The sequence below is a fragment of the Myxine glutinosa genome, chromosome 5 (genome assembly GCF_964187855.1).
Source record: "Myxine glutinosa chromosome 5, kmMyxGlut1.1, whole genome shotgun sequence".
Taxonomy (NCBI): Eukaryota; Metazoa; Chordata; class Myxini; order Myxiniformes; family Myxinidae; genus Myxine; species Myxine glutinosa.
The window spans coordinates 86,631,897-86,655,925 of NC_136265.1; the positions used below are offsets into that span (position 1 = coordinate 86,631,897).

General features: G+C 36.8%; 1 protein-coding gene across 1 annotated transcript in view; it reads left to right on the plus strand.

Annotated features, from left to right (window-relative positions):
- Positions 1-24,029, plus strand: part of LOC137415082 (uncharacterized) — a 399,049-nt gene that overhangs the window by 65,435 nt on the left and 309,585 nt on the right. The gene's annotated exons all lie outside the window — the stretch shown is intronic.

Genomic DNA, 24,029 nt, shown 5'->3' on the forward strand with positions numbered 1-24,029 from the left:
TGATCTTTTCTACCCCCACTAATTTCACCCCAAATCCACTTTTTTGAGCAAGTTCCTTCGTGATCGATGGCACATGTTGTTACAAAGCATCTCACATGTTTTACACTTCAAAACTAACAAGTTATATGACTTTTAAGTAGAACACATGTTGGCTCCAATCTCCACTCAGCTTGGGGAGGGGGGGGGGCGGGGGGGGGGGTGGGGGGTGGTTGGATTACAGACAGTACAATTTTCAATAATTGTAGAGAACATAAGTTATATCGTAGAACATTCTCAGAACCCACAGTTGTGTAGACTTGAAAGAAAGTGTGTAATCCATGGATTCCCTTCGAGAACGGTATTTCTCCAACCCAGTTGCGAAGTCACAATCTAATCTTTTTAGTGGGATGTGTCGTGGGTGACTTCGCAGGGAGCTCAACACGAATAATAAAAAAAGTTTTACAACAGTTACAACTGTGGGAAACTTTTCCCAAACTTATACATATGTTGAAATCTGAATACACAGCTTATTTGTTGAATACAAAGATCATATATCTATATATATATATATATATATATATATATATATATATATATATATATATATATATATATATATATATATATATATATATATATATATACCTATCTATCTATCTAGCTATCTATCTATATATATATATATATATATATACCTATCTATCTATCTATCTATCTATATATATATATACCTATCTATCTATCTATCTATCTATATATATATATATATATATATCTATCTATCTATATATATATATATATATATATATATATATATATATATATATATATATATATACCTATCTATCTATCTATCTATATATATATATATATATATATATATATATATATACCTATCTATCTATCTATCTATCTATATATATACCTATCTATCTATCTATATTTATATATATACCTATCTATCTATCTATCTATATATATATACCTATCTATCTATCTTTCTATATATATATACCTATCTATCTATCTATCTATATATATATATATACCTATCTATCTATCTATCTATATATATATATACCTATCTATCTATCTATATATATATATATATATATATATACCTATCTATCTATCTATCTATCTATCTATATATATATATACCTATCTATCTATCTATCTATATATATATATATACCTATCTATATATATATATATATATACCTATCTATCTATCTATCTATATATATATATATATATAAAGTACTGTAGCGGTTACCTTATCCACATGTCACGGTTAACTTACATGTGACGGTTACCAATACCCTATGTTTGGTCTAATTCACGCGTACGGGCTTTTGGTTGTGTGGTCGTGACGCACGCGCGGCTGTGGGAGCCACGCCCTCCGAAGAGGGTTTTTGGTTTTATATAAGCCGTTACGACTTCCGTTCGCGAGCTGTTGCTGGAGATTTCTGCACAATAAACAAGCTTTGTACCCAACGAAATGGCCTCTTCTTCTCGCCTTCGGCAACTTCTAAACTGGTGACCCCGACATGATCTGAACACGCAACCTTCTGATCGAACCTTCAACCTTCTGACGCGTGAATTAGACCAAACATATGGTATTGGTAACCGTCACATGTAAGTTAACCGCGACATGTGAATAAGGTAACCGCTACAGTACATTTATTTCTGAAACAGTATTTAATTGGGAGAAGCTTATTCTTAATAATTCAAACGTGTTGATTTGATTTTGAGAGGGAGTGGAGACGTGCCGCTTGGTTGCCCCTTGCGTCCGTTTGCACACAGGCACGCCCTGCAAGAATTGTCATTTGGACAAATTTCAAACTTGTCCAAAGCTCTCAGACAAATAAAATGAAATACACTCAATGCTGACCAATATATGTATTTATGAAGCTTACGCACGCAATTAAAATTAAAGTGTTTGCACAATCAGGTCGAGGCTCCGGGAAATCCGCATCAATTCTGGAACTTTGGTCTGACCAGAGACCAGAAATATATATTTTTTGGCCTTACCACGGAGTTTCACAGATACCCCACCCTATTTTCAAGGGCCTTCCACAAAGATTTGTTTGGTGTTCAACTACCCCGGGAGATCCACCTTAATTCAGTATGTTGACGATCTGCTAATCTGCTCAAAGAAAAAGGAAAGCTGCGAACAAGATACAATGGTGCTCTTGACAGCATTAGCTCATGAGGGGAATTAAGTTAATCAGGATAAGTTACCGTTCTGTGAGACGGAAGTTGTCTCTTTGGGTCACACACTCTCAGGATGGACCTGGAAACTAACAACAGAAAGGATTACCTCAGTTTCGCATATCTCCAGACCAAAAACAAAGCGACAAACATCAATCCAATCTAAACTAGTGTTGCTATGAGAATTTTAGAGATTTTCACAATCGGTATATTGAACGTTTCTCTCCGTACGTATATTAGTAGATGAAAAATGTTGTTCCTGGGACAGCCCCAATTCTCCATTCACTTACATGTAAATTTTCCTCTCACCATCACTTTTCTTCATTTCCCCTTAACATCTCTATTTCTGCCACCCTGATCTTTACGAACCTTTTGGCCTTTTGACATACGAGCTATAACAAAAGATAACCTACTCTTATCCTCAATGTTGTTCATTAGACCACTCAAACAATGATCCTACGAATATTTGCTCCCTCTCACTCTCTTAATATCAATGATCCCGAGTAGACCACTCAAACAATGATCCTACAAATATTTGTTTATGCGTAGGAAATAATTTAATTCTCTTACCACTTCCATCACCATCTAATACATTAACAAAAAAGATGTTTGAGTTTGGTTCTTTATCAAGATATTTTAACTGAGCTGAGATAAAATGATAAACCTCCCTCAATGTTCTTGTCTGAGCGCCTCCAGTGCCACACACCATTTTTAAATTAAAGTATATATTTTCCTGGCAACCATCAAAGTTTTCCGTCCACTCAAAAATATTTCCATCTTTTTTAACCAACTCACCAGTATTTAAATTAATTCTCTTCTTTGTTTTGTGAACTTTTTTACCAGTTGCCTTTTCAATAAGTCTTATTTGATATTTTTCACATTCATTATGTTTTCCATTTATATACCAAGGTTGATTACACCTCCACTCTTTAGTCTGGTTGATACTTGGTTCTATCATTTATATAATAGTAAAAAAAAGGCGGCGGTAGCCCGTTAAAATCCCTAACCCTCTTTTTAGCTTATCACTTATATATATTTTAACACTTATAACCATAAGGGAGACTATCAATTCCATTTTCTAAAATAAACCTCTTATCATCAAAAGCCCCCAATGCTTTCTTATTTATCTCTTCTGTATATAATTGATGTTTATAACTTCTTATGCCATTAATCTTTCTAAACTCTTCTTTCTTTGTTGTTAAACAGTTATAATAATCCTTAAAGTTTATTGTTTCTTTAATAACATTTTTCTTTACACCTTTTAACTTCTTATCAGTCTTTTCAAAGTTATTCACAATGTATTTATAAGCATAAGCCTTTGACCTCAATCCCACAAATTCACTCATAACATTTCCTTCTAATTCATCCTTGAACTTTCCAATCACCTTTTTATTTTTAGAAGAGAACAACTCACTCTCTGGACTATAATTACTAGTGTCATAGATATTAATGTCCTTTTTCATGTCTGAATAAACATCATCAGTATTAATTTTCAAAATAAAACTATCTGTATCCATATAAAGTAAATTAACATCATTTTGATATTTCTTCCTCAAGTTATTATAAAAGTAATCGTACTGTTACGGATACGGAGGACGGCTCTCCCGTTAGCAAGGGGTGATTAGCCCCTTGTCCTGTTAAGCTGGCCGTCTCCCCGTTCCTGGCACTTGTAACGCTATCCCACGGGATGGAACGGATCAGGGTTATGGGCCCAGGGTTTATGCCGAATACCTTTATCCGTCCCTCCGCAGACTAGGGAGACAAGTACCGCTCGAACCCCGGTTTGGATGGTCTAGTTAGTTGCCGAGCGGTTTTTAGCAACCCGATGTTCGAGCCATTAGCATTACCAAAGACTAACCCGATTCTCAAACGTTGGCCGAGTCGCCCCACGTGCACTCAATATTGAAACCTCTAAAGCGACCGAAAGAGCATGAAGAAGTAAAAACAAAGTAGGGAATAACAAGATTTATTACTATTTATACACACTAAGCAGAAAGGAAAAGAAAGATGATTTATAAGGCAACTGAAGGAGCAGGAGACATAGTGCAATGATTAGCTTATATATGGCAGTCTTAATTAATACCCCAAGACAACATGAAAGACGGACAAACGGGCACATTTACACGGGGGAATTGATGGCAGGAATCGCTGGAGGGAGGAGAAGGTCCAAGCCGATGGCAGGGCAGGAAAGGTCCAGGCAATTCCACACCGTCGTGGTTCACGTTCCGTGCTCGAAGCGAACAGCAGCTGGCAGCTCCCCGTCTCCACAGCTGGCAATAGGGCCTAGAGGGTCTCGGCGTATTGCTCAGTATCAGCACCCCCTCACGTCTCGTTCTCTCTTGGCTGCTTTAGCTGGATCTGCCGCACCTCTCTCTCACTCTTCTTCGGACCTCCTCTTCTCCAAAAAAACTCATCTGCTCATCTCTGTAAAAGCTCATCTCCTGGACTCAGAACTCATGCCTCCTCTCAGCTCATCTCCTGGACTCAGAACTCATCCCTCCTCTCAGCTCATCTGCTTGGGGAGCGTCCCGCGGCGGGTTATATAGGCCCCGCCCTTCACCCTTTGCGAACCTCCCCCAAGCGTTCTCTCTCCGCCCTCTCAAGCCAAACCCCTCGTTCTGGGTTGGATGAGGGGGGCCGACTTACTCCTCCCCTCTATGACGAGGTGGAGACCCGCCTTTCTTCTTCGTCGTCACCTCGTGCATAATGGAGTCAAATGCAGCAAAGTGGACGGCAGATGAAAATGCAGCAAAGTGCCTAAAGAGTCAATTGCAGCAAACTGGACGGCAGATGAAAATGCAGCAAAGTGGCAAACCTGGCACTTGGAAGCTGCCATGGGGCGTCAGAGGGGCCTACTCTTATTTAATTCGGTGCAATGAAGAGTCAAACTAGTGGGAAACACATCCTTAGCCTACAGAGAATAAGGGACTAACTATTTAAAAGGATATATGGTGTCCTGTGTGTAGGTTTATGAAATTAACGAAGAGGACGAGCTTCGACCTTTCTTTACATTACGAGGGTCAGTTACACACAACAAAAACCATACTTCTCACATTCGTTACACTTTCTCAAAATCGTTACACTTCTCAAATTCGTTACACTTCTCAAATTCGTTACAATACATTAATGACTTTGATAAATCAAGAATTGATGTTCCAAAAAAATAGGTTTGTCCATTTCAATACTCTCTTTAATCAAATGGATTGCACAAAAGTTCTCAGTAAAGACCTCAGCTCTAGTAAAACTCGGTTCTATTAATTAATTTTGATGCTTGTTCCCAAGATGTTGCTAGTCTGATATTTTGTCTTTTCCTCACGTTCTCCATGGTCTTACCAAAAACCGCATTATTCATCAATTTATAAAAGTCTTTCTCGAAATCTGTTTTTGACTCTGTTCTTCTTTGTGCATTAAAATCAATGTACTCCTTTAGCCAATGACTTTGATTGAACCTTAGAACCCTATGGATCTTCTCTACTCTTAGACCTTTTGATAAATATTGTCGCAAATTTATTTGGTGTCGAACATAATTTTTCTTGTTATATAATGTAGTAAGTAATTTTTCTGTTGATTCACCTATATCAAACGATCGTTGATAATCACTCAACCATTCTTTCTTTGGGCTTTCCTTTTCACAAGCAAACGGGAGATCTTTGTGTAGGTCATGGAGTTCCTCTGGATATTTCAAATCAACCTCAAAATAATATCCCTTCTTTGTTTCATCCAATTATTTTTGTGTAGAGATACATACATCTTGTAAAACCTTTTTGTAGTCTTTTTCCTTTACCCATCTAAGTTTTCCATACGGAAGAGCCTGAGACATTGCCCAGCCATACAGGTTGTTCGCGTCATAGTACATCAAGTAAGAACTCTCTTTCGTTGAATCATAATTCGGAAGATATTTGTTATTTGCTTTTGCGTATCTGCTCGAGCAGAGTTGTGAAATTCCTCCTCTCTTTGCCTTTTCAATCATCAAAAGCATATCAACATCGATTATCAAATCCAAACTTGTTTTGTCATTTTCAACATCGCGCTCCAAGCCAATCCAGGTGCTGTGTAGTAGTGAGCAGGATCCAATCCAATCCATATCCAGTGCGACAAACAGTTCTAAAGGCTTCAAATACATCGGCCAATAAAAGCACATCAGTTTTGAGATACAAATCGTGATACTCGCCAAGATTCTTGATGTTATATTTTTCCCAAACATTTTGTGCATGTACATAATCTTTATCAGATATATGACTGTTGTTTAATTTGTTATAGAAATTTTTCTTTTGAAGGAAGTTGTGTTTCATTGAATCTCTCAAATGAGTCCATATAGTCATAGGGGTAAATTCCCTTTTGTGTTAGAAAATCTTTATCTGAAAAATACTCTGAAAGACATGGAAACTCTTTTAGATTTTGAACCAAGTTAGCCAATGGACTTGCCATGAATTTAAATGTATCAAGAAATCTGATATGAGTAATAGGAGATGTGTGAATTGTTTTTGTGAATGAAATGTATTTCTGATCAGTGTTCGGAATTGCTGAAATGTGTCCAGATGTCTTTGAAAGTTCATTAATAAATAGATGCGTATCATAATGAGCGTTGTTATGAAGAAAGACAGGAATGAAAGAGGGGAGTTTATAATTAATATTACAACTTTGATGAGCCGGACCTCTATATTTACCAGTGAGATGACAATGATCTCTAACCTTTAGACCTTCACCAATTTTTTCCTCACAAATATGACAAACATTGTTTTTTCTAAATTGCCTTTTCTCTTCACTCGTCAAGGACATTGGTTTATTAGTTTCTCTCATTATCTTGGTTAATCGAACACAGTCTTTTTCTAGTCGTTTTCCAAACTCATCTGGGGTATTTGAGCCTCTATACTCCTCTAACTTGTTATATTCATCACCAACGGCTGATTTGATATAATAACAAAAACCACAAGGAGTATGTTTTTGATATTTATTTGTGTATGATTCTTTTGGATCTGGAGAAGCAGTATCTATTTTTTCTCGAATACTTTCGAAATCAGCATATATTACAAACGGATGTTTGATCGTTTTCTTTTCATCTTTGAATGTGATATTTGAGCCTTCTTGAGGCATATTGATTACCGTTGATTTATGATCACCACAATAATTTGAATGTTTATCTAATCTTTCTTGTGAATTGAAGAAGTTAAGACAACGCAAACAAATATATATTTTATTTGTTCTTTTACAGACTTGTGGTTTTATTAATTTAGTAGCAATATCTTTGATGTATGTATAATGTGAATTTTCCTCTGAATTAAAATAGAGAAGATGAATATGAGTTTGTTTACAATTGTGAGAAAGCTTTAAAACCTGAATGTTGTTTGTTTCTGTTAGACCATAAACATTAACTGATAAATTATTCATCTTTTCAAATTTAGGAATATCATTTAAAGTCATCGGAAACTTTAGATCTTTCGTATTTAATGTATTCTCATATTTTTTATAATGAGATACTCTTTCATCATGAAAATGTGGAGGATGTAAGTGTGCTAGAATAGACCAGAGAAAACATTTATTGTCTTTATTTTTGATATTGATAACTGCTTTTCTATTTTTGATAACACTGGGTAAATCAATGTAAGAAGAAGCTTTTAGAGGATCTGATTTAAGAATATGAATGTCTATGTAAATAATTTTTCCTATATTGAATCCACTTCCTACGATTGAATTATCCACATCTTGCTCTTGTTTAATAAGTTCATCATAGACTCCTGATGTTTTAAAATCTTGATATGAAGATATGAAGTGTGGCTCAGTTCTCATGTATGGTGTGTCTATAACTCCTTCGTCCTTTGTCATTTCTAATTTTACTCCCATTTAAAATTTAAGTGGTTTCATTTCTTTTAGTGTTTTTTCAATCAACGTTTGAACAGCAGGTTTAACTATTTCTACAGCATCAACTATGGACTCTGGTTCAGGAGGTTTGAAGTTAAAGACTTATTTTAATATGTCCTTTGAATGCGCCATCAGTTTTTAGTTGTGATAAAATTTGATAAATGTAGATTTGTTTTAAGATGTATTTCGAAGCCTTTCTTGACCATATTTTTATGACAGACAGAACAGTGTTTTGTTTCCTTCTGAATTGGAGCTAGTAGGTGAAGTAGATGAAATGTGTGTTTGTTAGTTTTAAGGTGTCTTTTGTATTGTATATATTCTTGTTCACAAACGCCACAATACGTTGCTTTGATCATATTTATATCGTAAAATTATACTTAAAGTGAAACTCTTATGGAAGAAAGTGCCTTTTTACAGGCTTTTTATATATGAAACTATACTTAAAGTAAAACACCTTTTTACAGGTATACTAAAAGTAAAGCGCTTTTTAATCACTAAATTCAACACTAAAATCATCATCATCGCTATCATCTAAGTTCAATGAGAACACAGTATCATTTGTGCACACTGAATTATCATCAATAAAGCTACTCTCATAACTATCATTTGAACACAAACTATTCGTATCATAACTATCTTCAGATCCTGAACTCTCAGTATCATATTCAGTATCATAACTCTCAGAGTATTGACTGTTAATATCACTCATTTACATACCATTAAACTTCCATCAATACCTATATATTTTCTTTCATTAGAACTAATAACCACAATATTTTTTACATTAAATGTTATTTTCAAATAATCTCTAATAATCAGGGTACGGAATGATAGTTCACCACTAATATTCATATTATTAATTTCACCCACATCTTTGGGTCTATTAAAGAATATACAAATGTTTCCTCTAGAATCGTTGATGGTCTTATCATTCATTTTCAAAGCTTCTTTATCAATGATCTTTTCAAGCTTTGAGTAAATTGCCAGTCGTAGTGGAGAAACTTTTGTCAAATTTACTTTAATAGAGTTATTAATTAACATAGCTTGTCCCGTAAATTTAATAAAAGGACACATGTTATTCTCCATTATGGGTTTAATCCAAAAATTCCCATATTTATCTTTGTTCAATTTAACATCTTTGACATATTTTTCTATATCTTCCACCGAAGCAGAGATTGATTGAAATTTGTCTTTTGTGTTTTGAAACATTGTATTTATTGGCTAATAAACTTGCGTTTAGTTTAAGTAAAAATTTACTATATAAATATGATAGAAGGATATTTAGAATTTCCAGACTCTCCATATGATAAATTAGAGAATTGTCCGGCTTGTGATAGAGTGGGGCTTAATGATGAGGATTCATATAAACAATGTTTATTCTGTGATTATCTTCTAATTAATGATAAGAAATATAAAAAAATATATAACTCTTTTAAATTAGAACCAAAAATGAATTACTTTACAAGATTAATAAGAGAGATGAATGGTAAGTATTATGATGATAATACACCATTTCTTTCAAGGGAAGAGACTTTGTATTGAGGAAATGTATAAGGGTTTAATGATATTTATTATTCAAAATAATGTTAATGGAAATGATAATACAAGATACTATATAAATAAAATAATGAATTATTTTGAAATTAAACCTGAACTCAGGATAAAATATAGAGTTTCTAAAATAGCTCAAAAAAGTTAGATGACTTGTTTTCCAAATATAAATGAATGATTTTTTACCCGCTTGGGAAAACAAGATAAAATTTAACAACCATAAAAATCTTCCAAATTCATTAAGATGTCTAATAGTCGGATCAAGCGGATGTGGAAAAACCTGTTTGCTTTTAAAGATGCTCCTTACCCCCAACTTTTTAGATTATGATAATTTAATAATTTTTACGAAGTCAAGTTTTCAACCCGAGTATCAACTACTATCACAAGGTTTTAATGCGGGTCTTAAAAAGGAAGACATTATCGGTTTATTTAAACTTCAAAACAAACTAAATGATTACAACATTGAGGATATAATACAACTATTTTGTGATACACAGAAATCAAAATCAAAACCCATAACTTGTATTCTCAGTGATAATACGGATGATATACCTTCACCCCAAGATTTAGATAAATCAAAAAAGAACCTCGTTATCTTTGATTGTGTTAATGAGAGAAACCAAACAGTAATGGATAGCTACTATACAAGAGGGAGACATTCTTCTTGTAATTGTATTTATCTTAGTCAGTCATATTTTCAACTCCCTCGGCGCTCAATAAGAAACAATGCTAATAATTTTATTTTATTTAAGTTAAATTCAATAGATGTAAATAATTTTTGGAGAGATAATTGCTCTATGTTATGTAGTAAAAAAGAATTTGAAAATTATATGAAACACACGATTGGAAAATATAAATATATTGTTGTGAAACAAGATGAGATACTAACTGATATTTTACACACATAAATGACTATTATTATTAATCTTGTGGGTAAATCTGCTTCAGGAAAGAACTTTCATAAATCTAAACTCTTGAATAGTAAAAATGAAAAGATTGTAAGTTTTTTTTTTTTTTTTAAACCCTATGATTCGTTTTGTAGGTACTACAACGAGAGCAATGCGACCAGGAGAAGTAGAAGGGAAAGATTATTAATCCATTTCAATGGAGAAACATATGCGATTGAGGAACGAAGGTCAAATATTTGAGGAGGTCTCTCTTGGTTCCACAAAATATTCACATTGTAAGAGTGAGTTAAATAAAGTAAAATCTAACGGTCTTGGGATTTTAGAAACTAATCCTGAAGGAATTAGACAAATTATTAAACATTTGTGTGGTGATGGAGTTAAGATTTTATCATTCAGTTTTGATATCGATGAGGAGACTCAACGCAAACGTATGAAAAGCAGAGATACAAGTATTAGTGAAGAAGAAATAACTCATATTAATACCAATAAAGAATTTGATGAAATATTTAAAGAAAAGGATTTATTTCAACACATTTACTATAATGATGAAGAAAAGGTAAATTTTCCCATTGATCTTTACAATTCATTAAATGATATTTTTCAATAAATAAATACAGAAAATGAAGACCGAAGAAAGAGCAAGAAAGTTTAAAGAACATCAAGAGTTGGTTCCAAAAGTTGTAAAGCAACAGGAAGAGATAAAGAAGAAACGGAGAGAGAAACTAACTGGGGAAGAAGCCTTTGAAAGAAAACGAGAAATTTTTTAACCACTTTTAAAAACTCAACAAACGATTTCACCTACAGTTCCCACGTTAGAATTTACTCCAAAAAAACTTCAAATGCTCAAAGATTTTAGTCAAATGACAGAGCAAGAACTTGGAGAATTAGAATATGATGATGAAGGATTATTTTGGAAACTTGAGGAGGTAAATCAACCCCCTAATTATGTTGTGGAAGCTCTTCAAAACGATGAATATTCGGCGGGTTCAAAAACCAGAGCAGGTCTCATTCCAACAGAAGAACCAGCACAGTTCCATCTTGTGAATGAAAAGTTATTGATATTTAATGATAAATTGGTGTTCTTCAGTTCTGCTCAACCAAATGTTGAATTAACTCCAAGATTAATGTTTCTTCTAACAAACTCTGGATTCAGCGGTTCAAAATACTTTGAGGAACCACTTGATATGGAAAGAGAGGAAGATAGAGAGTATATTGAGTTGCTAAATGTACTTGATTATGGAGTTTCTGTTGCTGGTAAAAGTAAGAAGAATGAGAAGGAGAAACATATTATTGATGCTTTAAGTAAGCTTGGTTCGGGTGTTAGCTTTCTTCCAAATGACCCATCACAATTAGTTAATGGGCTATTATATTGTTGTTAGGTAGTAAGAAGGCTGGAAACAACAATTGTTTTAATGAAACATCTGCCATTTTAGACCAGTTGATGAATATGAAAATAAATATCAACACAAAGATATTTTATTAGATATTAAATAAGATGAGAAACACAATTCTTAGTTTTAATTTCACAACGAGTGATTACACAGCTTCATTCCCTTACCCACTACAACTTGACGCCACAAAAGAATATGAGGCTTCTTTGTTGTCAATGGAGACTTACAATACCCTTTTTAATATCACAGAGAAAAACAACAAGTTTAGTTAAAATCCAGGAAGTGGATATAAAACTATAACCGTTTCATCCGGAGCTTACGAGATTTCTCAAATATCTTCAGAAGTCTCTCGCCTGATGAAAGAAGAAGGTGATGAACCAAAAAATATGGTAATAGATATTCAAAAACACACTTCAAAATCAACTATTAAACTTAAAAATAATTATAAAGTTGATTTCACGATTGAAAAATCGTTTCGAGAGCTCTTGGGTTTCTCTTCAAAAAAGATTGAAACTAACGGGACGTCTTACAGTGATAATGTCATTCAAATATCCTCCGGTATAAATTCAGTATTAATTCATTGTGATTTGATTGATGGTGCTTATAACGATGGAATAAGAACAAATACAATATTTTCATTCAGCGCATACTCAACCCCGATTGGTTATAAATTTAATATGGAACCAAAAAATCTTGTCCATTTACCTGTGTCAGGAAAAACCATATACAGAGTAAATTTTAGGATAACCGACCAGGATAATCGTATGATATCCTTTAATGATGAAATTATATCCATCAGAATTCACCTACGTAAAGTTTTTCAATAAATAAATAATGGTTATTGTGAGAAAACACGAGTTGGGAAATATATAAAATAATTACAGAGGATGGGATGTTCCTTTCACCATACTATAAGGGTGAAGGTATGTTTCTTGGTTGAGGATACTATAAACCAAAGAGACAACGGGGTGTGGGACATCAATTTAGAAATAAAGGAGATGGGATAATTGATACTCTAATGGGTATTGGTTCAACCATCCTTAAACATAAAGACCTAATTGGTTCAACTGCTTCTGCCGTGGGCTCAGTTGCGGGTGCTATACAGAGTATAAAAGATGCTCAAAGGAGTCTCATAAATTACAAGCAATCAAAGAAATAAAAAAAGGTAAAACTCAACTATCTTCACAAGAACGACAAAAAATCATTAAAATACTTGGGTCAGGGTTTCAACGATTTTAATACCATATAAATACAAGTATGGAAGCGATTGATAGTATCTATGATTTGGATGATACGATTATCATTTCAAACTCCACTAAAAAGGAAGACAATTTTAAGGTAAATGCTATAACAGGAACAGACTGGAATTCAAATGGAACAAAAAGTTTTGAAATAAATAATCAACAAACTTACTTGAATCTAGCTGATAGTTTCTTGCTGTGTAAATTTAACTTCACTTAGGCTGCGAATAATACTAATGCTACACTCGTAAATGATTTCTTCTGGAAAATGTTTGATAGTGTCCGCCTGTATATTGGAACACAAGACGTTGAAGCGGTTGATTATGTCTCTGCTACATCTGAAATGATGAAATTTACACTATATTCGTTTTGTGATAGAATGGGTAAGGGAGTTGTTGAAGGTTTTATTCCTGATATGTCAACGGGTACAAACGCAGACCCTGGTTATAGTCAAAGGAAGGCAATGTATAATGATGATACAAAGGCAGAGAATAGTTTTACCATAGCAGTACTTCTGAAAGGTATATTTGGATTTTGTGATTATGACAAAGTTTTGTTTGGGCTTAAAATTAGATTTCAACTCAAAAGGAATGATAATGTAAATAGGTTGCTTTTTGGGGTTGAAAATGCTTTTGGAGACAATAATAAATTTGTTATTCATGATTTGCGTTGGTATATCAGTGAATATACTCCTAATTTTAAAACGGAAGAGATGTTAAATAGAAGACTTAACTCAAAGAAACCACTAAATGTATCATCTATCTATAATTCCAGTAATCTCTGTGTGTATGTGTGTGTGTCTGTGTGTGTGTGTGTGTGTGTGTGTGTGTGTGTGTGTGTGTGTGTGTGTGTGTGTTTGTCTGTGACCGCTGTTTCTCGACAACCACGGGTCCGATATACTTGAAACTTGCCAGGTATATTGCTGGGGACCCGAGGATGTGCCTTTTCAAGGTTTGAAATTAATCGGACAAGTAGTTACCGAGGTATGGTCACCGTACTCGCAAGCCGTTCGCTTTGGCTTTGCGAATGGACCAAACCATTTCATGTAAATAGAGGGGGGGGGGGTTCTACCGTACTCGCAAGCCGTTCGCTTTGGCTTTGCGAATGGACCAAACCATTTCATGTAAATAGAGGGGGGGGGGGTTCTGTGGTCGTTACTGCCACGTGGTTTCAAAGTTTTTTTTTCGTTGTTGTTGTTTGCACGCATGTTTTTTTGCACCCACGTACGGGCACGCCCTAGTCTATCTATAATTCCAGTAATCTCTGTGTGTATGTGTGTCTGTGACCGCTGTTTCTCGACAACCACGGGTCCGATATACTTGAAACTTGCCAGATATATTGCTGGGGACCTGAGGATGTGCCTTTTCAAGGTTTCATATTAATCGGACAAGTAGTTACCGAGCTATGTCCAAAAAACGATTCGACCAATCAGAGAGCAGCGAGCTATAACGTGGCGAACAGACTCTGCCTCGGACGGCACATTTGAGAGCGTATTCATTTATTTCACGTTGGCAAACTATGTTGGCGCTATGTTGGCGTTAAACTATGTTTTAAAACTAATTAAAACTAATTTGCGATTCATCGTAACTGCGATATGCGACCTTCCGGACAGTCAAATGAGGACGTCACTTCCGGACTTACGGATAGTCATAGTGACGACGTACTGATGCTGAACGTGGCGAGCAGACGCTGTAAGGTACGATCGATTGTAGTACACGTTTATAATAACTCTGCCGATACAGGCCCGATTAACTGCAGCGCCATCCGAGCTGCGGCGTCGGGACGATACATTCATTGTACGGTCACATCACGCACTTACGGGCATGCCCATGGGCACGCCCATGCATGCATGGGCGAAGACATTTTTTTTTTTTTTTTTGGCTAGGAACGGGCAGCCACGGGCACGGGCACGTCCTAGTACCTTAAAAGAAGATGTCAACACGTTAAACTGGAACACACTACCTACACTTGGAATTTGGGTGTTCTTCAAGGAAAGCCACGATACCTCTGGCTCATTTTTTTTAAAAACAGATGGAGAGGAGGGTACTGATAAGAATAATGCGCTGAGTGATAATGCTAAGGTGAAACAACTTTGGGTTTCTCTTGATGGCACATTTTATCCGCGAGATAGATTGGAAATTGATTGGGGAAAAAATGATTATGCGGAAGCCTACAAGTCTTACCAAAAGGTGTGTGAAAGCAACGGAAATAATGATTCTATTTTGGATATGGTTGCGTTTCAAAAACTTTATACAATCTACGCAATTGACTTGAGTTCTCAAAAGGAAACTATAAAGTCTAACAGAGTGGATACTTCTCTATACATTGAAAGAGGAGAGAATGAAGAAGTTGATGCTTATTGTTTGCTTTTGGAGGAAACAGAATGACAGATTAATACAGATAATGGTGTTATGATTAATATCACATAGGTTTTTTCTCATAAATAAATGAGTCGGAAAGAACCGGTATATGTTAATCAAATCAATCTTAATAAATTAACATCTTGTATTCAAAATCAAAAGCCTTGTATTATTAATGTTAATACAATTCAAAGAAAAGGAGCTGTAAGAATTGATGTTTTACTCACAAGAAAGCGGGTAAAAACACTAAATGATGCTGGTTCACTTAAAATTAAAATGACAAAACCTATGTTAAAGAAATATTCAATACAAGAGGGAGGATTTCTCCCGTTTCAAATTCCTTTATTTGCTGGTTTATGTGCGGCGGGAGCATTGACTGGTGGTATTTCAGCAGCGGTAAAAACTGCTAACGAAAGGAAGGCACAACTAAAAGCTCAAAAAGAATTGGAAAGCCATAACAAGGAGTTGGAGAAACAAATTAGTGGAAGTGGTGTAATTGTGGATTTTGCTCAAAAACTTGAAAGTTTACCCGATAAAGCTAGATTGTTGGTTGGAGATATGCTTTCCTCTATCGCTCAAGCGGGTGTTAAACTAACTAAAAGGGGTAATGGGTTATATCTTTCTCATAAATAAATGGATAAATGGTTTAAACAATTTGGAAAGAATACAACGTCAAATATAGAACTACCTAAGTATTGTAAAACACTAAAAATTGATAATGTGGTTATTTGTGTGAGAGATGAATTAACAAAGTTGTCCAAGAATACAAAGAATATTATTATGAATTTAGACATGCAGAATGGTTCTCATTGGGTTTGTATTCATAATAGTCAGGATAAATATTATTTTGATAGTTATGGTATGCCACCACCTGTTGAAGTAATACAATTCTTACAGAATGGTGTTTATCAAACATTTCAAGTTCAAGAAATTAATTCTAAATGTTGTGGTCAATTATGTTTATATGTATTATTTCAACTCGACAATAATGAAAATTTTTATGATGTCATTTTTAATCTAATATAAATGACATGTCGGAAATGATGGTTCTATCTTTGTAGAATCCTCTCAGGATATTGATTTATCAAATTATTATACAAAGGCACAGGCTGAATGACAAAAATATAGTATAAGTAAAAATATTAATATGAAGAATACTTATAAATTAATCAATTATCCAAACCCTGCAGATGCAAATGACTAAATTAGATTTAGTGATTTATCACAATATATATCTTTAAATAAAACAGCACGTTTTGTTAAACAAGTAAAATTTACAACCACAACACCTGGTTATGCAGACCATACACCTTTCCTCATTCAATTTAACTATCTGCTTACAATTGAATTTTATAAAGAAGGACATATAGTTAATATGCGAATTAATAAATGGGGGTTTGATATGCCTGATTTAGGGTATAATTGGTCTTTTTCAATAAACTTAGAAGACCTACATGATTTTAATCAGTCTCGTAAAGAAGAATATTATCCGCTTGGTGAGGATAAGGATTTATGTGGAAGTACAATTAATAAACAACAAGTACATGATTTTAAGAAAAGAAAAATATATGATAGTATAACGATGGTTAGCATGACAAAGAAGGAAGGTAATGAGATAAGGATAGAAAGTCGAGGAATACAAACCGATTTGGTAGTGGGAAAATGGGGTGGTATTACCTGTCATAATATTAATCTCACATATATTTCTGATACATAAATGGCAGGAAGAAGACTACAAGAGAATTATAATTTTTGTATTCAAGGATACCGATAAGAAAAGGGTGCTCGGTATTACATACCTTATGATTTGGAGCATATACATGGGAATTTTGTCATAAAAAACTGGCCTTACACTGATATTGCCAAACCCACAAATAGACTTGTTTAAAATATTAAATAAAAATGAACTTCTCAAAGTTATGAAATATAAAACTCTTTTAGAAATCATCAACAAATCTTATTGGTATCCTATTATGAGAAAAATAATTATAGATACAAGAATATCTCAAAATCCAGATAAGTATATGTATAATATTCTTTGGGGCTCAAACTCAAGGGTAGCAAGGGATGAGGAAGGAGTTGAAGAAGAGAAGGAGGAAAGAGAGAAAAAGGAGAAGGAGGAAAGGGAGAAAAAGGAGAAGGAGGAAAGGGAGAAAATGGAGAAGGAGGAGAGGGAGAAAAAGGAGAAGGAGGAAAGGGAGAAGGAGGAAAGGGAGAAAAAGGAGAAGGAGGAGAGGGAGGAAAAGGAGAAGGAGGAGAGGGAGTAAAGGGAGAAAAGAGAGAGGGAGGAAAAATATAAAAAGATGGAAATCAGTGAGAAAAATAAAAGATTGAAGGTATTACAGCAAATAAATCAAACTCAACGCACTGAGGAGGAAAATAAAGAAATGAAAAGTCGAATGGAAATATTATTTTCAAGAATAACGACATCAATGTCTTCACTTTCAGGGAGGAGATTTAAACGAGAAAGTGGGGATAAAGAAGAAGAAGAAGGAAAAGATTATGTGGTTGATGATGTTGGTGTTATTGACTTTAGTTAGTTTTATTTGTAAATAAATGGAGGAGAGAGTGAAGGCATTCCTTAGGATTCTTTATGTTTTAAAAATAAAGATTGAAATGTATATGTTAAAAACCAAAAAGATTTTGATACTCTGTCGGAATTTTTCTGATAAATAAATATGAGTTATTGTCTCAAATGTAAAAAGAAAACTAAATCTAAAAATATCTCTTGTTAAAGCTAAAAATAATAGAGTTTATCAAAAAGGAATATGTCAAGTGTGTGGCTCTAAAAAGTGCCAATTCATCTCTCCTAAAAGTGGAGGAGACATACAAAAGTTTCTGTCAGGAAGTAAATTTACAACAACTGGAATTCCTGGGGAACTACATCTACCTGGATATTCTTTTTGTGGTCCTGGAACAAACCTGGATAAAAGATTAGATGAGGCTGACAATCTTAAACCTTGGTCTAAACCTATAAATAGGGTTGATGAAGTTTGTATGAAGCATGATATTGCTTATGGGAATACCACTACATTGGATGAAAAACATGAAGCAGACAGAGAAATGTTGTGTAATTTGTCTTTAATACGAAATCCTACGTTGAGAGAGAAAGTTGATAGGTTTATTGTGAAAAAAATGATGTGCTAAATTGAAACTTGGTCTTGGTTATTCCCCCAAAAACTATTAAACTCCAATGATGTCATCAAGACTGAGGAGCTTTTGGCTAATGAATTACATAAACCTATAATCACAAAGTTTAAACGAAGGAAAGTTTATTCTAAATACACCGACCACATATGGTCCGCTGATTTAATCGAACTAAATTTAATGATAAGGGATACAGGTATGCTTTAACCGTTATTGATTTGAGGAGTAGATTTGCCTGGGTTGTTCCTTTAAAAAATAAAAGGGGTGATACTTTAATGTTAGCCTTTAAGCTAATATTTGATCGGGATAAAAGGAAACCAAAGAAACTGTGGACCGATGAGAGAACAGAGTTCTATAACAAAATATTTATGAAATTTCTTAAGGGGAAGGGTATTAAATTATACAGTACCTTTAATGAAGGAAAGGCAGTTGTTGTTGAGCGTTTTAATCGTACTTTGAAAGAGAAATTATATAAAAAATTCACACAACTCGGTTCTCAACAATGGGTATATTTAATTCCGGATATTGTAGATAATTACAATAATAACGTTCATTCATCAACAAAATCAAAACCATCAGAATCATTTACAAAATTAAAATATGAAAAGGAGATTAATTTGAGAAAACCGAAGTTCAAAGTTGGTGATATTGTAAGAATATACAGATGGAAAAGTCATTTTGAGAAAGGTTATACAAAGAGATGGACTAATGAATTATTCAAAATCGTTGATGTAATGGATACAGTCCCTTGGACTTACAAATTATATGATGTGAATGGGGAAGATATCTTGGGTTCATTTTACTCACAAGAATTACAAAAAACAAAACTGATAAGCCATTAAACAACAACCATCCATACTTTTATCCACCCCACCCAGATTAGTTAATATAATTACTTGTAAAAAAAAGTTCACAAAACAAATAAGAGAATTAATTTAAACTAGCCGAAACCCGTGGAACATCCACGGAAGGGAGGATGTGGTGTATGGATAGAGTGTACCATTATGGATGGCATAGGGGATTTGCTTGTCTGAGTAAGAGTTAGGAAGAAAGATGAGAAGGAAGAGTGCGTATATGAACAACGATCGCCGACACCGGCACAAATGCATGCTCTGGATTGTCCACTCAGTGGACGGCTTGCTTTCGCCTTCGCCGGTCCAATCAGCGGACGGCTTGCTTCGCCTTCACCCAGCAGACGCCAATACGATGGCGTCGTAAGCTGGCGTCGTATCAGCAGTTAATCGGATGCTTTTGGGCCCCAACGTCGGCTAATTCAGATTTTTCGAGTATGGCTGTACGTGATAAACAAACAGCGTGGTTCGTAGATTGTAAATCCATTAGTGCCGTGGGCATTGGGTCACTGGGTGCGCCGTAAAAGGGATAACAAAGTCGAGTCCTTACGCTATTATTATATAGATTTATTAATAAAGGCCTCAAGACCTATTCAACTTGAATTAAAAAACGTGACATTTCGGCTATTCAAGAACACATTTGTAACCTGTCAATCAAAAAGGAAAATGTTTTGTTGATAGTCTTCTCAACAAAACGTGTCGACAAAACCAAAGGAATATTCAGGATTTTCACAAAATCACGACAACTTGAAAGATACGCCAAAAACCTGAGGTGAATTCCGGTGATGCAGTCATCTTCTTCATCTGCGCCTCATTTCTTCATGTGAAAATGAATCGATTTAAAATTCCATAGAACTGTGTCGTTTATGTATATTTTTATTTTATTACATTCACGTAGTTTCACATTCTTGACTTCGTGGAGCTTCAATCTTTTGTGGTTCAAAAAAATAAAATAAAGATGGATCTTCTTCATCGCATCGCATCGCATTCTCTTCCTGTGAAACTGTTTCTCCATTTAACGTTTCCAAAATCAAAACTTCAAAAACTTCTTCACTTCGATTCGAAAAAACTTCAAACTTCAAAAGACGTTTCCAAAACGTCACTCCATTTAACTTTATTAAAATGACGATAAAGACGTTTCCTTATATATCCTAATTTAAAATGTTCAAGGGAATAAAAAGACCATTTGGTTCACACCACTCGACTGTCCAATCAGCGGACGGCTCACATCGCCTTCGCCCAGCAGACGCCAATACGATGGCGTCGTATCGGCCGTTAATCGGATGCTTTTGGGCCCCAAAGTCGACTAATTCAGATTTTTCGAGTGTGGCTGTACGTGATAAACAAAGAGCGCGGTTCGTAGATCGTAAATCCATTAGTGCCGTGGGCATCGGGTCACTGGGTGCGGCGTAAAAGGGATAACAAAGTCGAGTCCTTACGGTATTATTATATAGATACTGGTGAGTTGGGTAAAAAAGATGGAAATATTTTTGAGTGGACGGAAAACTTTGATGGTTGCCAGGAAAATATAAACTTTAATTTTAAAATGGTGTGTGGCACTGGAGGCGCTCAGACAAGAACATTGAGGGAGGTTTATCATTTTATCTCAGCTCTGTTAAAATATCTTGATAAAGAACCAAACTCAAACATCTTTTTTGTTAATGTATTAGATGGTGATGGAAGTGGTAAGAGAATTAAATTATTTCCTACGCATAAACAAATATTTGTAGGATCATTGTTTGAGTGGTCTACTCGGGGTCATTGATATTAAGAGAGTGAGAGGGAGCAAATATTCGTAGGATCATTGTTTGAGTGGTCTAATGAACAACATTGAGGATAAGAGTAGGTTATCTTTTGTTATAGCTCGTATGTCAAAAGGCCAAAAGGTTCGTAAAGATCAGGGTGGCAGAAATAGAGATGTTAAGGGGAAATGAAGAAAAGTGATGGTGAGAGGAAAATTTACATGTAAGTGAATGGAGAATTGAGGCTGTCCCAGGAACAACATTTTTCATCTACTAATATACGTACGGAGAGAAACGTTCAATATACCGATTGTGAAAATCTCTAAAATTCTCATAGCAACACTACTTTAGATTGGATTGATGTTTGTCGCTTTGTTTTTGGTCTGGAGATATGCGAAACTGAGGTAATCCTTTCTGTTGTTAGTTTCCTGGTCCATCCTGAGAGTGTGTGACCCAAAGAGACAACTTCCGTCTCACAGAACGGTAACTTATCCTGATTAACTTAATTCCCCTCATGAGCTAATGCTGTCAAGAGCACCATTGTATCTTGTTCGCAGCTTTCCTTTTTCTTTGAGCAGATTAGCAGATCGTCAACATACTGAATTAAGGTGGATCTCCCGGGGTAGTTGAACACCAAACAAATCTTTGTGGAAGGCCCTTGAAAATAGGGTGGGGTATCTGTGAAACTCCGTGGTAAGGCCAAAAAATATATATTTCTGGTCTCTGGTCAGACCAAAGTTCCAGAATTGATGCGGATTTCCCGGAGCCTCGACCTGATTGTGCAAACACTTTAGTTTTAATTGCGTGCGTAAGCTTCATAAATACATATATTGGTCAGCGTTGAGTGTATTTCATTTTATTTGTCTGAGAGCTTTGGACAAGTTTGAAATTTGTCCAAATGACAATTCTTGCAGGGCGTGCCTGTGTGCAAACGGACGCAAGGGGCAACCAAGCGGCACGTCTCCACTCCCTCTCAAAATCAAATCAACACGTTTGAATTATTAGGAATAAGCTTCTTCCAATTAAATACTGTTTCAGAAATAAATGTACTGTAGCGGTTACCTTATTCACATGTCGCGGTTAACTTACATGTGACGGTTACCAATACCATATGTTTGGTCTAATTCACGCGTCAGAAGGTTGAAGGTTCGATCAGAAGGTTGCGTGTTCAGATCACGTCGGGGTCACCAGTTTAGGAGTTGCCGAAGGCGAGAAGAAGAGGCCATTTCGTTGGGTACAAAAGGTTGTTTATTGCGCAGAAATCTCCAGCAACTGCTAGCGAATGGAAGTCGTAACGGCTTATATAAAACCAAGAACCCTCTTCGGAGGGCGTGGCTCCAACAGCCGCGCGTGCGTCACGACGACACAACCAAAAGCCCGTGTGCGTGGGTTAGACCAAACCCATCGTAATGGTAACCGTCACATGCGGATAAGTTAACCGCGACAAGTGAATAAGGTAACCGCGACATGTGAATAGGGTAACCATTACAATATAATGGTTCGAAATAATATGTAAGCACAATCGTTAGTTATAAAACGTTAAGCACACATTGTAGGAGCTGTGCTCCCACGTCAATCGGAAGAATGGACGCGACAAAAAGCTGGAATTCGTCCGAGTTTCTTTATTGTCACAAAACAACTCGGGTAGTCTGAAAAGCCCGTTTATCGGGCAGCAATATATATACACATTATCCCGGAGCATTTGCCCGGGAAAGGCGAGAGGGGGCGTGGCCAGGCGTCCTGGCCGCGGCCTGGCAAGTCGAGGGCGGGCATGCCCGGGCGTCCCGGCCGAGGCCTGGCAAGTTGAGAGCGGGCCTGCCCGGGCGTCCCGGACGAGCCCGGCATGGTGATCGCTCCGCGTCCTTGGTAGGTGCAAGGCGATTGTGTAAACCCAGCGGTAGCCGCTACACACGTCCCCCCAGAATCGACTTGCACCGGCAGGGTCAATTTAAGGGGGGTCCTGATGACCCGGCAGAAGCGACCCCTGGCGGGTCGTGGGGGGGGGGGGGTCCGGTGTGGTGGTGGGCGGTCGAGTGGGGGGCACCGTGGACGGGGGGCGGCCTCGCCGTGGCGGAAGGGCCAACCGTGGCGGTTGGTCGATGTCCACGTGCGCCGGCTTGAGGCGGTCCACCACAATCCGGTCTGACCTGCCGCCAATGTCAATGACGAACGACTTGTCATCCCGTCGCAGGACCCGGAAGGGCCCGTCGTACGGCGGCCGGAGTGGCCCCCGATGTGCGTCATGACGCACAAAAACGTACTCCGCTGTGCGAAGCGCTGGGGGGACGTAGGACTGGGGGTCACCGTGGTGGGACGTTGGCACGGGGCGAACCGTCGGGCGGCCTCCTGGCGGTCCGAGCGCTGGTGAGCTGCGGACCAGGGACTGGTAGCGTCGGGCACGAATTCGCCCGGGACGCGTAGCGCCTGGCCGTAGACAAGCTCGGCGGTGGATGCCCAGAGGTCCTCCTTGGCCCTCCTTTGGTGCGGAGGCCCAAAAGGACCCACGGCAGCCGGTCGGCCCAACCGCCATCCTGAAGGCCGGCCATGAGCGCGGCCTTCATGGAGCGGTGGAATCGCTCGCACAACCCGTTGGCTTGGCGGTGTTAGGCCATAGTACGGTGTAGCTTGACCCCCAGGTTGCGGGCAACCGCGCCCCACAGCTCGGAGGTGAACTGCGGTCCGCGGTCCGACGAGATGTCCACCGGTGCGCCGAAGCGGGCGACCCAGGTGGCGATGAAAGCCTGCGCCACGTCGGCGGTGGTGGTGGAGACGAGGGGAACGGCCTC